General features: G+C 45.9%; 1 protein-coding gene across 1 annotated transcript in view; it reads right to left on the bottom strand.

Annotated features, from left to right (window-relative positions):
* The window catches only part of UBAP2 (ubiquitin associated protein 2), a 2,620,504-nt gene that overhangs the window by 648,994 nt on the left and 1,954,209 nt on the right, over positions 1 to 17,301 (bottom strand). The gene's annotated exons all lie outside the window — the stretch shown is intronic.

The raw sequence follows: 17,301 nt of genomic DNA, 5'->3' as shown, positions 1-17,301 counted from the left end.
GAGTGTATTCACTGTTGCAGTCATCACACTTGCGTTATCTGCCTGCAGGTAGCCCTCAATCAGTCCGAATACCAGAGACTAAGTATTTCTGCGTCAGTTGCTGTTGTTCCAGGACTGACGTCAGGGGTATAAAAACAGGCAACTGACACCATTACATCAGCTTTTCTTGCCCCAAATAGGGAGCTAAGTTATTGTAAGGGAAAACACAACCAGTAAAAAGTAAATACCAATACCCCTGAAAATGGGGGAGGGTAATAAAAGGCATAGGGAGAGAGAGAGAGAAACCAGGGGGCTGCAGGGAGGGAAACCAGGACTGCAACAGTGAATACACTCGAACATCTACATTTATGGTAAATGTACACAACTCTACTATGTTCTTCATGTTTCACTGTCGCAGTCATCACACTTGGGTAGATTCCCAAAGCTGAAGAAGGGTGGAGGCAGTAAAGAAGAGTTAGGGCTGGCTAGAATGTCTTGTAGGACTGCTGTTGGAAGACCTATCCTGGATTTGAAAAAAGATAGGCAGCTGGTAATGCTTGGTGAAGGTGTGAACAGAACTCCAGGTAGCATCTTCCAGGATGTCTCTGGTAAGGACTCCCCTGAGGAATGCTGTAGAGACAGAAGTTGCCCTAGCGGAATGTGTTCTGACCACCTGAGGGGTTGGTTTCCCACGGTGCTTGTAGCAGAAATGGATGCATGTGTTATTCATTTGGAAACTGTTTGCTTTGAAATGGCCTTGCCCTCTGCCCCTGTTGCAAAGCTGACTTAGTAACTGGTCAGATTTTCTGAAGTGCTTAGTCCTATCAAGGTAGAATCTGAGATGTGCATGTCCATGGAGTGCAGGATCCTTTCCCCTTTATTTTGAGGATTAGGGAAGAAGGTAGACAAGGGGATGGATTGAGAGCCACACTGGACACCACTTTAGGCATAAAGGAAGGGTTAGTCCTGGGGAAAACCCTGTCCCCATGGAAAATAATGAAGGATTCCACAGCATTAAGTGCTTGTAGCTCAGACACTCTTCTAGCGGTAGTGATGTCCAGGAGCAAGGCTGTTTTACAAGACAGGAATTTTAGCTCTGCTGACGCTGCAGGCTCAAAAGGGGGTAGCATGAGCTTTTCCAGTACAAAGTTAAGGTCCCAAGCAGGGGGTGAGTGCTCTCCCTTGGAGGTCTTAAATTGTTTGCCCCTCTCAGAAACTGTTTGATAAGAGGGTGAGAAGACAGGTGGCTCAGTGTTGTAATGAGCCGAAATGGCAGAGGCATGGATCTTAATGGAGGAGGAGGAGGATAGGCCTCTATGGAGTAGATCTGCTAAGTAATCAAGCATAAGAGGCAGGGAGGGCAGGGGTGTGTCCCCTCCTTTAGATTGAATCCAGGATCAGTACCTTTTCCACTTATCAGCAGAGGATTTCCTTGTACTGGGTCTTCTGGCTTCAAGGATGATGTCCAAGCACCTGCTTGCTTAGGCTAGTTACTGGAGGAGAATTCAAAAAATAAGACAGGCTGCAAGATTTAGGGTTTGCAGTTGCGGATGCAAGATCTGTGTCCCCTGCTGAGAGAGAGCAGGGTTGGGGGTTCTGGTGTAGGTGCCAGGGTGGCACCGGTGACAGGCTTCACAGGAGTGGGTACCAATGTTGGCGTGGCCAGTCCAGGGCAATCAGAATTGTCCTTGGTCTGTCCTGTCTTATCTTGAGCAATACTCTTGAGAGAAGGGGCAGAGGGGGAAAGGCATAGATTGAGAGATTTACCCACTGGAAAGATAAGGTATTCACTTTCCAGGCCCTGCTGTGAGGTGTCCTGGTGCAGAATCTTCTGAGCTAGTGATTTCAGGGGGGAGGCAAAGAGATTCACCTCTGGGGTCCCCCATTTCTGAATCAGAAGGCTGAAGGTGCGTGGCTCTAGCTGCCGCTCATGTGGGTCTAGGAGATTTCTGCTTAAATCGTCTGCCAGTGAGTTTTGTTTGCCTGGCAGGAATTGAGCTTTCAGATGTACCTGCATGCCCAAGGCTGTGTTCCACAGGGCCATGGTTAGCCTGCAGAGTGGGTCCCCCCTGCTTGATGTACCACATAACTGTGGTGGTGTTTGTTTTTATTAGCGGGTGTCCTGGTGAAAGTAGGGATCTGAAAGCTGTCAGAGCATGCTGCACAGCTCGCATCTCTTTCTGGTTGATGTGCAGATGCATTTGATGTGGGCTCCAGTGGTCCTGAATGCACTTGCCATCCATGGTTGCCCCCCAGGCATAGTCTGATGCATCTGTGGTTAGGGTTTGGACGACGTGGGGTTGGGTAAAGGGCAGTCCCTTGTTGTGGTTGCATGCTGCTGCTCACCACAGAACCTCTGTCCTTACACAGAGTATTACGGGAATGACAGTTTCCAGGTCCCGAGAATGTTGGCACCAAAGACTTTTTAAGTACCAATGAAGTTTCCTCATATGCAGTCTGGCATATGGAATTAGCAGTTTGCATGAGGCCATGAACCCTAGGGCCTGCAGGATTTTCCTTGTGGATAGCTGGGTTCTGGTGGCCATTTGAGTAAAACAGCCTGTCAGGCTTGTTTTTCTGGAGTGAGGAATGCCATCTGGGATGCTGTGTCCAAGCTTGCTCCCAGGAATACAATCTTTTGACTGGGGACTAGTTTTGATTTCTTTTCGTTGACGGTGTACCCCTGGGAGTTTAGAAGGTTTTTTACGAGTGTCAGGTGCTACAACAACATTTCCTGACTCTCTGCTTGAATCGGGCCATTGTGCAAGTGTGGGTAAATTTGACTATTTCTCTGTCTGCAGTAAGCAATGGCTGGGGCCAGACATTTTGTGAATACTCTGGGAACAGTGGATACGCCAAAGGAAAGTGCAGAGAACTGAAAATGCATAGATCTTGCCCTGAAGCGTAGATATTTGCTGCATGACTCCCTTATAGGTATGTGCAGATAAGCTTCTTTTAAGTCTAGGGTGACTAACCAGGCATCTTTGGCTAGCATAGGCAGAAGCTGCTGCCGGGTGAGCATTTTGAATTTTGGTACCACCAGGAAGGTGTTGAGAATTGAAAAATCTAGGATTGGGTGCCAAGTGCCCTCTTTTCATGGTACCAGGAAAAGTCTGGAATAGAATCCTTGACCTGTTTCACAGGAACAAGCTGAATTGCCCTTCTAGAGAGAGTTGTTGTGTACACTTGCCATAAATGTAGACGTTCGAGTGTATTCACTGTTGCAGTCATTACTTTTGGGTAATCTGCTGGCAGGTTGCCCTCAGTCGGCCTGAATAACAAAGTCTTGGGTCCTGCATCGGTTGCTGTCTCTTCTTCCATGACATCAGGTTGTCAGGGATATAAAACATGCAGCCGATGCTATTTTAATCATTTTTTCCTTGCCCCAGATGTCAGGTGCCCCCCAAATGGGGAGCAAAAGATTACATACATATATATATATATATATATATATATATATACACACACCAAAAAGGCTTTTGAGCATAGTAAAGGAAAGAAGAGGTATAATATGAGAGAAATAGGGGGCTGGCGGATGGGTAACCAGGACTGCAACAGTGAATACACTCGAACATCTACATTTATGGTAAGTGTACACAACTGTACTATGTTCTTCGTGTTTCACTGTTGCAGTCATTACATTTGGATAGAATCCCAAAGCTATGGTTGGGAGGATGGAATTATACAGCATTAGGAGCAGCTATAAGGCCCTGCAGGACGGCAGTGGCAAAGCCTGCTCTGGATTTAGAAAAGAGAGGCAAATGGTAATGTTCGGTGAACGTATGAACTGAGCTCCAAGTAGCAGCTTCTGGAATGTCTCTGGTAGGAACCCCTCTGAGAAAAGCTGCAGAAGTAGCTGCAGCCCTGGTGGAATGGGATCTGATCCCCTTGGGGACAGGTTTACCATGGAGCATGTAGCAGAAACGAATACAATGGCTCATCCATTTTAAAATAGTCTGCTTTGAAATAGCCTTTACCTCTGCCCCTGCAGCAAATGCCACCAGTAGTTGCTCAGATGTTCTTAGAGATTTTGTCCTGTTTAAATAGAATCTTAGTTGCCTGTGTACATCCAATGAATGCAGAATCCGCTCCCCCTTATTCTGTGGATTTGGGAAAAAAGTTGGCAGATGAATGGTCTGATTAAGAGCCATACTGGATACCACCTTAGGCATAAAGGATGGATTGGTCCTGAGGGCCACCCTGTCCGGATAAAAGATGATGAAAGGCTCCACTGCCATGAGAGCCTGCAGTTCAGAAATCCTTCTAGCTGAAGTGACTGCTAAAAGAAAAGCTGTCTTCCAAGAGAGAAATTTTATGTCTGCAGTAGCAGTTAGTTCAAAAGGAGGTAGGGTGAGTTTTTCCAGCACAAAATGAGGTCCCATGCAGGAGTTGATGCTCTCCGGGGAGGTCTCAAATTGTTGGCCCCTCTGAGGTACTGCTTTAGCAGGGGATGAGAAAAAGAGAGGAGGCTCTGCGTTGTAATGAGCCGAAATGGCACAGGCATGTATTTTTATAGAAGAAAAAGATAGGCCCTTGTGAATCATCTCAGTTAAATATTGCAGAATCTGAGGAATATTGGGCATTGCTGTGTTTATTCCTTGTGCTTGGTTCCAGGCACAAAATCTTTTCCATTTATCAGCATAAGATTTTCTAGTACTAGGCCTTCTAGCCTCCAAAATGACATTCATCACAGGTTTACTGAAGATGTGACTGGTGAAATTTGTTGATTAGCCATGCTGCAAGACTCAGAGTTTGGAGCGGAGTGTGCAGAATTTGATAGTTCTGCTGAGACAGAAGGTAAGCTTGTCTGAGGCAGGTACCACGGAGGAAGGTGCGACATATTGTGTAGAAGCAGGTACCAGTGTTGGAGAGGCCAGTCTGGAGCAATCAGAATCATTTTTGTTTTTTCCTGTCTGACTTTTAGTAAAACCTTGGTGAGCAGAGGCAGAGGGGGGAAAGGCATAGACTGATAGGTTTTTCCAGCTGTAGGATAGAGCATACACTTTTCCAAGCTTTTTTGTGATGAGTTCTTGTGGCGAATTTCTCCAACAGATAGTTTTGGGGAGAGGCAAAAAAAATCTGTCTGGGCTCCCCCATCTTCGTGTCAACATACTGAAGATTTGTGGATCCAATTTCCATTTGTGTTGGTCCATAAGATTTCTGCTTAGTTCGTCTGCCAGAGTATTTTGCTTTCCTGGCAGGAATTGAGTTTGTAGATGTTTTTGGCAAGTCAAGGCTGTGTTCCACAAATCCATGGCTAGTCTGCAAAGGGGGTAGGAGTGGGTACCCCCCTGCTTGTTTATGTACCACATAACTGTGGTGTTTGTCCATCTTTATCAGTAGTTGTCCTGGATGAAGAAAGTCCTTGAAGGCTGTCAGAGCATTCTGTATAGCTAGCATTTCTTTCTAGTTGATATGTAGGTGCATTTGATTTGAGCTCCATTCGCTCTGAATGCATCTCCCTGCCAGATGGGCCCCCAAAGCATAATCTGATGTGTCTGTAGTCAGGGTTTGGGTGGCAGGGGATGGAATGAATGACAGTCCCTTGTTTTGGTGACAGGCCTCTGCCCACCATAGGAACTCCTGCTGCAGGCAAGGAATGAGAGGAATCATTGTTTCCAGATTGTGACAATGTTAACTCCATAAGCTTTTTAGGTACCACTGAAGTTTCCTCATATGCAGTCTTGCATATGGAATTAGTAGAATGCAGGAAAGCCATGAACCCCAAGGCCTGCAGAATTTGTCTTGAAGATAGCTGGGTTTTTGTGGCCACTTGTTTGAAGTATGTCATCAATTGAACTTGTTTGTCTGGCGTGAGGTAAGCCATCTGAGCAGTTGTATTCAAGCTTGCACCCAGGAATGTAATTATTTGAGAGGGTACCAGTTGTGATTTATTTTCGTTTATGGTGTACCCCAGGCATGTTAGAAGCCTTTTTACAAATGCCAGCTGTTGCAGAAATGTGTCCTTGTTTTCTGCCTGAATTAGACAATCGTTCAGATAAGGATAAATTTGAATGTTTGTCTGCAAAATGCAATTACTGGTGCCAGGCACTTTGTGAAGACCCTGGGTACAGTAGATAAGCCAAAGGGCAGTGCATAGAACTGGCAATGCAAAAGGCTTTGTTTGAAGCGGAGGTATTTTCTGCAAGATTCCCTGAATGGGATATGCAAATAAGCCTCTTAAGTCTAGAGTTACCAACCAGGCATCCTTGCCCAGCATAGGCAGCAACTGTTGTAGAGTCAGCATCTTGAATTTTGGAATGTCCAGGAAAGTATTTTGAATAGATAAGTCCAGAATTGGACGCCATGAGTTATTTTTTCTGGGTACCAGGAAAAGTTTTGAATAAAAACTTTGTCCTTTTTCCTTTTCTGGTACTGGTTGAATAGCCCCCATATCCATGAGGGACAGAACTGGTTTCTGGGCCTCTGTCCACTGATTTGGAGGCAGATCTGGCCATCTGTTTGGAATTGGCAATGTGTGGAAATGAAATCTGTATCCCTGGGATACTATATTTAAGACCCACTTGTCCTGTGTAATTAGATGCCAATTTTGTGAATGAAGTGCTATTTTTCCCCCCAAAAAGGGCTGCCAAAAGATAAGTGCTTGGAAATGGCAGAGGAAAGTCATTGTGACTGTTTACCGTAGGGGGGCCTTGCTACTTCCAGATTTGGAGGTGGAGGCACCCCATTGTTTTGTTCTGTAAGTTCCTTGTAACTAAAACCTGGAGCCTTTGGAGTGTCTGGGTTTGACCTGAGTGTCTCTGTTGGGTACTGGAAAGGACCAATTCTTAGTAGTCCAGTGCCTACTGAACCTGGGTGGCTACACTTGTAAGACATCTTTTACAGTTTGCATATATACAGCTTTGTCTTCCAACTTTTTCAAAACTTTCTCTGCCTTATTTCTAAATAGACTGTCCTGTTGTAAAGGAGCATCCAACAATTTTGCTTTAACATGATCAGGCAGATTTTGCTCCTTGAGCCAAGCATGCCTTTTATCACAGATCCAGTTATGGCGGCTCTGCAAGAGGCCTCCAAGGAATCAAAGCACATTGCAAAGTATGCTTTCCAACTTGTTCAGCTGAATGCAATAAATCCTGTAACTGTATTTTCCACAGTCCGAAATCAACATAATTTTCTGTTTCAGTAAGCCCATGACATGCTGCTGATATTTAAGCATATGAAAATGACAGTTTAAAGCCCTGATAGCCAGGGTTGCAGATGTAAACCTTCTTGCCCCATCTATCCAGCGCTCTGGAGTCTCTAAAAGAAGGGGTAGGATTTTTAGCAGTAGAAGCCTTAACACCCTTGGGACCCTGAGAAATTGTTTCAGGATCAGCAGTACGGTTTTTAAAAAGAAACTTGTGGAAGTCAGGAACCCTGCAATATCTGTCTGGCTTACTAGGAGCCGGAGGTAGGGAATCAAGAGCCATGCTGGGTTCTGAGAAACATCATCAACAATGTCTAAAACAGGAGGTATAGCCAAAGGCCTACGCTGAGGAAGAAGGAAATCCCTAAGTCTCTTTTTGGATTCAGAAAAATCCTGACTCTCCCAATGAAAATGTTTCCTTAAGGTATGCAAAAATTTCTCCAAAAGAAAAATCCTCAGAAGGAGAAGCAGAAGGGATGGATTCTTCTGCATCAGAGTCCTCATAAGGGAGGATAGAAAACTCCGGATCAGAAGAGGAATCAGAAGAAATGGAAGCCTGATCTGAAGATTCATAATCAGTGCCTTGCCTAGGCCTCTTAGTAGGAGGGGCTTGGGAACCCCTGATCAAGGTAATTAAATCCTCAGTCATTTTGATAATTTGCTTTTTAGGCATAGGGGCCTGAACACGTGGCCCACGCATCGGTTTTTTAGACATAGAAGTTGGTTTTGGCTTTGTTTTTGATGATGGCGTTGGTTTAATATACAAATCTTTAGTCCTGAAAACACCCTCAGAAGTCGATGCCTGCTCAGCGGCTACGGACCCATCTAAGGGAGAGACATCCGCGGGTTCAATACTTGAAGTGTCTCGCGGCATACCGGACTCCGAATGGGTCTCGGTAGAGGCCTGCGAATCAAAAGTAGCGGGCATCAGGGGCTGCAAAAGTGACTCACTGAGTACCGGCGACTGGCTTAGGAGAAGCTTCGTCGGTTTTGGACCACGACGGTCTGTCTCCGTCTTTTTTCTTTGCGTTTGTTGTGAATTTCGGTAGTCGGACTGCTAACAAACGATATTTCTGGACAGTTAAATCTTGAGCCAAAATATTTACCGATGCTTAATAGTGCGTTGGTTAAATTTAGCACAGAACCGACAGCAAGGCACGTTATGGTCAGGGCCTAGGCAAGGAATACAGTATAAATGAAAATCCTTATGAGGTATTTGCTTCCCACAAGTAATACAATTATTAACTTTTACTGACATCGGTAAGTAGCAAGAAAAAGTTTCCACAATGGGGTACTTGGCTTTAGGTTGAAGACTTTGGATCTGAAACTCGAAAATGAAAATTTCAGGAGTCTGCCAACCGGCACTTGCAAACTGCTTCTGCTTCAGGCACTGCACGGCAAGAAAGACAGATTAAAATGGTGTTGGCTGTATGTTTTATACCCCTGACGACCTGACATCATGGAAGAAGAGACAGCAACCGATGCAGGACCCAAGACTTTGTTATTCAGGTCAACTGAGGGCAACCTGCCAGCAGATTACCCAAATGTAATGACTGCAACAGTGAAACACGAAGAACATCAGGGATTGAACTTGGTTTTGAGCCTCTGCCCACTGGTTTAGAGGGAGGTCTAGAAACCCTTTTGGGGTTGGCAGTGAGTGGATACAATGTTGAGGACCCATCCGTCTTTGGTGATGGGAATCCAGTTTTTTGCATGAAGGGCAAGTTTTCCTCCTAGAGGAACAAGCAGCTGGCCAGAGGAGGGGGGGTGGGTGGAGTTGAGAAGTCATTGGGAATTCTTTCCGTAAGGAGGAGGTTTAGCACTCCCTGCTTTATAGGTGGAGGCACTCCATTGCTTAGATTTCTGCATACCCTGAGACTGTAGTCTGGGGGGGGGGGGGTCTGTTTCCTCTGGGTCTAGTTTGAGACAGCCTTGAGAGGGCTGGAAAGGACCAATGTTTTGAGGGGCAATGCCTACTGAATCTAGGAGGCTGCACTTGCAAGAATTCTTTGACTGTCTGCATAGATTTTTCTTCCATGTTTTAAAGAACCTCTTCTGCTTTGGTGCCAGTCTGTCCTTGTTCAAAGGAGTGCCTAGTAACTCGGATTTGACATGATCTGGCAAGGTCTGCTCCTTAAGCCAAGCATGTCTTCTCAGCACAGAACCAGTGACTGTCGCCCTGCAAGATGCTTCTAGGGCATCAAAGCCACACTGTAATGTATGCTTGGTGACTTGGCTTGCAGAATGCATAAGCTCTTGCAATTCTTTATTTTCTGCACAGTCTGTAAAGGTAGCTATTTTTTTGCTTAACAAGTTCCATAATATGCTGTTGGTACTTCAGCATGTGAAACTGACAATTCAAAGCCCTAATGGCAAGAGTTGCAGAGGTATATACTTTCTTACCCCACCTGTCGAAAGCTCTGGAATCCCTGTCTGAAGGGGTGGGATTCTTAGCTGTAGTTGCCTTGATACCTTTAGGCCTCTGGGAAATGATCTCTGGGTCAGCAGTAGGATTTTTGAAAACAAATCAGAGAGTCAGGTACTCTGTAGTACCTGTCTGGTTTCCTAGGGGCAGGGGGTAAAGTATCAGGAGTAAGACTGGATTCCATAAAGACATCACCAACTTCCAGGACTGGTGGCATTGCTAAAGGTCTGTGTTGTGGCAAGTCTAGAAATGGTCTGAGTCTCTTTTTGGACTGAGGATAGTCTTGGCATTCCCAGCGGAAATGCTCTCAAAGTATGTAAGGTTTCACCAATATAAAAATCCTCTGGAGGAGAGGCAAAAGGAATGGATTCCTCTGCATCAGAATCCTCATAAGGCAGATAAGGGCATGTCTTCATAATCAGAAACCTCAGAGTCGTTGGACTCTGTCTGTTGAAGCTGCTGGAGACTGGTCCCTTTTTCCTCTTAGCAGGGGAGGGGTGACTTCGCCTAATCAGCATAATAAGGTCTTCTGCCATTCTAAGCATTTTATTTTGTGGCAAGGGAGAAGGTGCATGCGCTTTGGTCAGTTTTCTAGGCTTAGCACGTACTCTTGGCCTTAGAAACATGACAGTTTTAGACAGAACTGAAGTAGTCCGTGTCGAAAACTGGTAGTATGAAGAACTTCCTCAGAAGCCGGTGCCTGCATAATGGCTCCGGACCCATCCAAGCTAGAGACATCCACCGGTTACATAGTCTAAGAGTAGTCTCGAGGCATACCGGACTCCGAACGGGTCTCGGTACAGGTCTGCAAATCCAGTGAAGCAGGCATCAGGGGCTGTGAAAGCACCTTAATGAGTACCGGTGAACTGGCGACTAGCTTAACCGAAGTGTCGTCGGCAGCTTTGATCCTGCGCGATGTCTTTATCCTTACATTTTTTTGGAATATTGGTAGTCGGATGGCTTACCGATGCCATTTTATTTCGGAATACAGAGATCGCGAACAAAAGTATTTAGCGGCAATAAGGGCCCGACAAGCAATGGTTCAGGTGCTGAACAAGGCACAAAACTGACAGCGAGGTACGTTGTGGTCTGGGCCTAGACGGGTGATGTAGTAAGAATGAAAATCTCGGTGTGGTATTTGCTTTACACAAGCAAGACAATTATTAACTTTTTCTGACATTGGTTAGAGCAAGAAAAAAGGATCCCCAACGGGGTACTTAGCTTTAGAAGACTTTGGGATGATTCAATTTGTAAACGAAAACTCAGGAAGCGGCCGACCGGCACTTGCGAACTGCTTCTGCTTCGGGCTCCTCGGCAAGAAAGACTGATGTAATGGCATTGGCTGCCTGTTTTTTACCCAACGACCTGACGTCAGACCTGGAGCGACAGCTTCCAACACAGAAATACTAAGTCTCTGGTATTTGGGACAACTGAGGGCTACCTGCAGGCAAATAACCCAAGTGTGATGACTGCCACAGTGAAACGCGAAGAACATCTCCCTGGTTTTGAAGTGGAGGCAGTCCACTGCTTAGATGTCTGCAACCCATGAGACTGCTTGTCTAGGTCGTCTGTTTCCAAGGGACCTAGGCTGGCCCTGTTTACTAGGTGCAGGAAAGGACTAGTGCTTGGAAGGAAAATGCCTGCTGAACCTAGGGGGCTGTACCTGTAAGAAATCTTAAACAGTCTGCATAGATTTTGCTTTTTCTTCCTTTTTCAACACCTCTTCTGCTTTAGTATCAAATCAGTTAACTTTGTGCAAGGGTGCATCCAACAATTTTGCTTTGACATGGTCTGGCAAGGGTTGTTCCTTAAGCCGTGCATGTCTTTTAATGACAGATCCAGTGACCACTGCCTTGCAAGAAACTTCTAGGGTGTCAAAACCACAGTGAAAAGTTTGTTTAGTTACTTGACCAGCACAGTGCATTAATTCCTGTAAACCTTTAGATTCTGCCCATGCAGGAAAGGAGGACATTTTTTGTTTAAGGAGTTCCAAGGTATGTTGCTGATATTCAACCATATGGAACTGACAACTTAGTGCCCTGATAGCAAGAGTAGCTGAGGTATATACTTTTTTACCCCATCTGTCCAGTGTTCTAGAATCCCTGTCTGAGGGGTGGGATTCTTAGATGAAGTATCTTTAACCCCTTTGGGCCTTGACTAATGACCTCAGGGTATGCTGTTGGGTTTTTAAAGAGATATTTGTGAGAGTCAGGGACTCTGTAGTACTTGTCTGGCTTTCTGGGAGCAGGAAGGGCGTCTGGAGTCCAGCTGGATTCAAGGAAGACATCATCCACCACATCTAGGACTGGGGGAATGTCTAAGGGCCTGTGCTGTGGAAAGACTAGGAACGCCGAGTCTCTTTTTAGACTGTGGGTAGTCTTAACTCTCCCATTTGAAATGCTCCCTTAAAGTATGCAGGGTTTCCCCAAAGGAAAATTCCTCTGGGGGAGAGGCTGAAGGAATAAATTCCTCTGCATCACAATCCTCATATGTAGAGAGAGGCTGCATGTCTTCATAGCCAGATGCATCAGATTCATCTGACTTGTTCAGACAAAACTTCTGGAGACAGCTTTCTTTTTGAGGGAGTGGCTTGGCTTTCCCTAATCAACATGATAAGGTCCCTCTGCCATTCTAAGCATTTGTGACTGAGGCAAGGGAGCAGGCGCCAAAGAATGCCTGGAAGTCGGTTTCTTGGGGGAGGTTCGACCCTTGGGTCTAAGGAACTCAGTTTTAGAGAGAACAGTAGTCATGAAAGAAAGCGTTGGTTTAGGGCTGGATTCGGTATTGCAAAGGAGTTCCTCTGAAGCTGGTGCCTGCACAGCGGCTCCGGACCCATCCACAATACAGACGACCGCAGGATCCTTAGACAACAATGGGTTCTGCGGCATACCGGACTCAGAAAGGGTCTCGGTAGAGGCTTGAGAATTAACTGAAGTGGGCATCAGGGGCTGCGAAAGCACCTCACTGAATTCCGGGAGACTGACTACCAGCTTGGCGGAGGCGTCGTCAGAAAGTTTAGTCCTGTGCGGTCTGTCTCTAAGTTTTTTCAGAAGATCTGCTGTCGGATGGCTTACGGAAGTCATATCGGAATTAAAGGACTGCAGACGCAAATATCCGGCTACAATAAAGTCCCGACGACGAACAGTTCTGGCGTTAAAGCAGAGAACCGACAATGAGGGACATTGTGGTCTAGGCCTAGACAAGTGACGCAGTAGGAGTGGAAGTCCCAGTGTGGTATTTGCTTTCCACAGGTAAGACAATTAACTTTTTCTGACATCAGTTAGTGCAAGAAAAAAGGATCCCAATGGGATACTTAGCTTTCGAAGACTTCAACTTCAATTTGGAAATGAAACTCGGGTAGCGGCCAACTGGCACTCGTGCAAACTGCTTCTGCTTGAGGCTCCACGGCAAGAAAGACTGATGTAATGGAGTCAGCAGCCTTCCTTAATACCACTGACGACCTGACGTCAGTCTACAAGCGACAGCAACCGACGCAAAAATACTAACTCTCTGGTATTCAGGCCAGCAAAGTGCTACTCCAGCAAGGATAACCTAATATGATGACTGCAACAGTGAAACACGAAGACAGAGTGTATTCACTGTTGCAGTCATCACACTTGGGTGATCTGCCTGCAGGTAGCCCTCAGTCAGCCCGAATACCAGAGTCTTGGGATTTCTGCATTGGATGCTGTCGCTTCTTCTATGACATCAGGTCGTCAGGCAGCAGACACCATTACATCAGTTTTTCTTGCCCCAGATGTCAGGAGCCCCCCAAATAGGAAGCTAGTATATGGTGTGGAACACCACCAGTAAAAAGTAAATACTCCTGCCATAAAAAAATGGCCATATAGAAGATAGGTAGAAAGGATAGAGAAAAACAGGAGGCTGGAGGGAGAGAAACCAGGACTGCAACAGTGAATACACTCTAACATCTACATTTATGGTAAGTGTACACAACTGTAGTATGTTCTTCATGTTTCACTGTTGCAGTCGTCACACTTGGGTTGATTCCCAGAGCTGAGAAGGGTGGAGGCATTCAAGAGGAGTTAGGGCTGGCTAGCAGGCCTTGTAAGACTGCTGTAGCAAATCCAGCTCTGGATTTAGAAAAAAGTAGTAAGTGGTAATGCTTGGTGAAGGTGTGTACAGAACACCAGGTTGCAGCTTCTATAATGTCCCTAGTAGGGACTCCCATGAGAAATGCTGTAGAGATGGAAGTAGCTCTAGTGGAATGTGTTCTGATCCTCTGTGGGGTAGGTTTTCCATGGTGCTTGTAGCAGAAATGGATGCAGTGTGCTATCCATTTGGAAATGGTTTGCTTTGAAATGGCCTTGCCCTCTGCCCCTGTGGCAAAGCTGACTAGCAGTTGGTCAGACTTTCTGAAAGGTTTAGTCCTGTCAAGGTAGAACCTGTGCTGTCTGTGCACATCCAAGGAGTGCAGGATCCTCTCCCCTTTATTTTGAGGATTAGGGAAGAAGGTTGGCAAATGGATGGCTTGGTTTAGAGCAACACTGGAGACCACCTTAGGCATAAAGGACTAGTTAGTCCCGAGGGAAAACCTGTCAGCATGGAAAATAATGAAGGGTTCCACAGCCATTACTGCCTGTAACTCGGACACTCTTCTAGCAGAGGTTACGGCTAAAAGCAAGGCTGTTTTCCAAGAAAGGAATTTTAACTCTGCTAAAGCTGCAGGTTCAAAAGAAGGGAGTGTGAGCTTTTCCAGTACAAAGTTAAGGTCCCAGGCAGGGATGGGTGCTCTCCTAGGGGGCCTTAAGTTGTTAGCCCCTCTAAGAAACGGTTTGGTGAGAGGGTGAGAGAATAGAGGTGGCTCAGTATTACAATTAACTGAGATGGCAGAGGAATAAATCTTAATGGAGAAGGATAGGACTCTGTGGAGTAGCTCTGCTAGGTAATCAATGATTTGAGGTAAGGAGGGCACAGCTGTGTCCTTTCATTGAGACGGATGCCAAGAGCAATATCTTTTCCACTTTTCAGCATAGGATTTTCTAGTACTAGAATGACGTCCAGCACCTGCTTGCTTAGGGTTGCTTGTGGAGTATTCAGGGGATAAGCCAGGCTACAAGGTTTAGGGCTTACAGCTGTGGATGCAAAATATGTCCCTCCTGCTGAGACAGCAGGGAAGGAGTCTGATGAAGGTGCCAGGATGGCACTGTTATCAGACTGCATAAGAGTGGGTACCAGTGCTGGCGTGGCCAATCTGGGGCAATAAGAATTGCCCGTGGGCTGTCCTGTCTGATCATGAGTAGTACCCTTTGAGAGGAGGGGAGGGGGGGGCATAAAATTAGAGTTTTTCCCATTTGAAGGAAAAGGCATCCACCTTCCAAGCACTGTTGTGAGGGTTCCTGGTGCAAAATTAGCTCAACTGGTGTTTCTCTGGGGAGGCAAAGAGGTCCACCTCTGGTGTCCCCCACCTCTGGATTAGAAGGTTGAAGGTGTTGGGCTCCAATTTCCACTCATGTGGGTCCAGGAGATTTCTGCTTATGTCTGCCAGTGAATTCTGTTTGCCTGGCAGGAACTGAGCTTGCAGATGCACCGGGTTGCTCAACGTTGTGCTCCACAGGGCCATGGCTAACCTGCAGAGTAGGTAAGAATGAGTCCCCCCTGTTTATGTACCACATAACTATGGTGTTGTCTGTTTTTATCAGCAGCTGTCCTGGAAGGATTGGGTATTTGAAAGCTGTCAGAGCATACGGTACAGCTAACATCTCTTTTTGACTGATGTGCAGGAGAATTTGTCCTGGGGTCCGCTGTCCCTGAATACATTTGCCTGCCATGTGAGCCCCCCAAGCACAGTCTGATGAGTCTGTAGTCAGGGTTTGGGCGTCGAGGGGTTGAGTAAAAGGCAGTCCCTTGTTGTGGTTGCATGCTTCTGCCCACCAAAGAAACTTGGCCCTTAGACAAGGAATGATCGGAATGACTGTTTCCAGGTCATGAGAATGTTGGCACCAAAGACTTTTGAAGTACCACTGAAGTTTCCTCATATGCAGTCTTGCAAATGGAATTAGCAGAATGCATGAGGCCATGAACCCTAGGGCTTGCAGTATTTTCCTTGCAGACAGCTGGGTTTTGGTGGCCATGTGTTTGAAGCAGTTCAAATAGATCTGTTTTTCTGGAGTGAGAAAGGCCATCTGGAAAGTTGTGTTCAAGCATGCTTCAAGGAATACAATTTTTTGACTGGTCACCAGTTGTGATTTCTTTTCACTGATGGTGTACCCCAATGAAGATAGGAGTCTTTTTACAAATGCTAGGTGTTGAAGTAGTACCTCCAGACTGTCGTCTGAATCAGTCAATCGTTCAAGTATGGGAAAATTTGAATATTTATCTGCCTGCAGTATACGATGGCTGGAGCCAGGCACTTTGTGAATACTCTGGGAGTAGTAGATAGGCCAAAGGGAAGTGCAGAGAACTTATACTGCATAGAGCCTGCCCTGAAGTGGAGATATCTCCTGCAAGACTCCCTTATGGGGGATGTGCAGATAGGCTTCTTTTAAGTCTAGGGTGACTAGCCAGGCATCCTTGGCTAGCATAGGGAGAAGCTGTTGCAAAGTTAGCATTTTGAATTTTGGGACCACCAAAAAGGTGTTGAGAATTGATAGATCCAGGATTTGGCACCAAGAGCACTCTTTTTTGGGCACCAGGAACAGTCTGGAGTAGAAACCCTGTCCCCTTTGTTCTATTGGGACAGGTTGGATGGCCCTGATATTGAGCAAGGAATGTACTTGTTTTTGAGCCTCTGCCTACTGGTTTACAGGAAGGTCTGGCAACCCGCTTGGGGTTGGCAAGGAATGGAAGTAGAATCTGTACCCCCTGGGATACAATGTTTAGAACCCATCGGTCCCGAGTAATGAACATCCACTTTTTGGCATGAAGGGCAAGTTTTCCTCCTAGGGGCGCAAGTAGATGGGCACGGCTGAGAAGGATAACTCACAAGTCACTGTGAACTTTTACCATAAGGGTGTGGCTTGCCACTCCATGTTTTTGAGGTGGGAGCACTCCATTATGTAGATCTCTGCATACCCTGAGACTGTAGTCTTGGTGGTCTGGTTCCCCTGGGTTTGGGCTGTGAAGGCTTGGAAGGAGCTGGAAAGGATGAGTTTTTTGTAAGCCAAAAACTACTGAATGTAGGTGGCTGCACTTGTAAGAATTCTTTAACAGTTTGCATAGATTTAGCTTTTTCTTCCATCTTTTTAAGAACCTCTTCTGCTTTGATGCCAAACAAACGGTCCTGATTTAAAGGAGTGTCAAGTAATTTTGATTTGACAAGGTCTGGCAAGGTTTGTTCCTTCAGCCAAGCATGCCTTCTCAGTACAGATCCAGTGACTGCAGCCCTGCAAGATGCTTCTAGGGCATCAAAGCCACACTGTAAAGTATGCTTACTAACTTGGTTTGCAGAATGCATTAACTCTTGTAAATCTTTATTTTCTGCACAATCTGGAAGTAACACCATTTTTTTTTAAATTTGTTCCATAATATGCTGCTGGTACTTCAACATATGAAACTGGCAATTCAATGCCTGATGGCAAGAGTTGCAGAGGTATATACCTTCTTACCCAATCTGTCTAAAGCTCTGGAATCCCTGTCTGAAGGAGTAAGATTGTTGGCTGTAGTAGCCTTAATACCTTTAGGCCCCTGGGAAATGGTCTCTGGATCCACAATAGGATTCTTAAAGAGAAATTTGCGAGAATCAGGTACTCTGTAGTACCTGTCAGGTTTTCTAAGGGCCGGTGGTAAA

The sequence above is a fragment of the Protopterus annectens genome, chromosome 1.part1 (genome assembly GCF_019279795.1).
Source record: "Protopterus annectens isolate FY-2018-M chromosome 1.part1, PAN1.0, whole genome shotgun sequence".
NCBI classification, from domain to species: domain Eukaryota; kingdom Metazoa; phylum Chordata; order Ceratodontiformes; family Protopteridae; genus Protopterus; species Protopterus annectens.
Note: the sequence above shows the minus strand (reverse complement) of the source record. Positions and strands in the feature narration are given on the sequence as shown.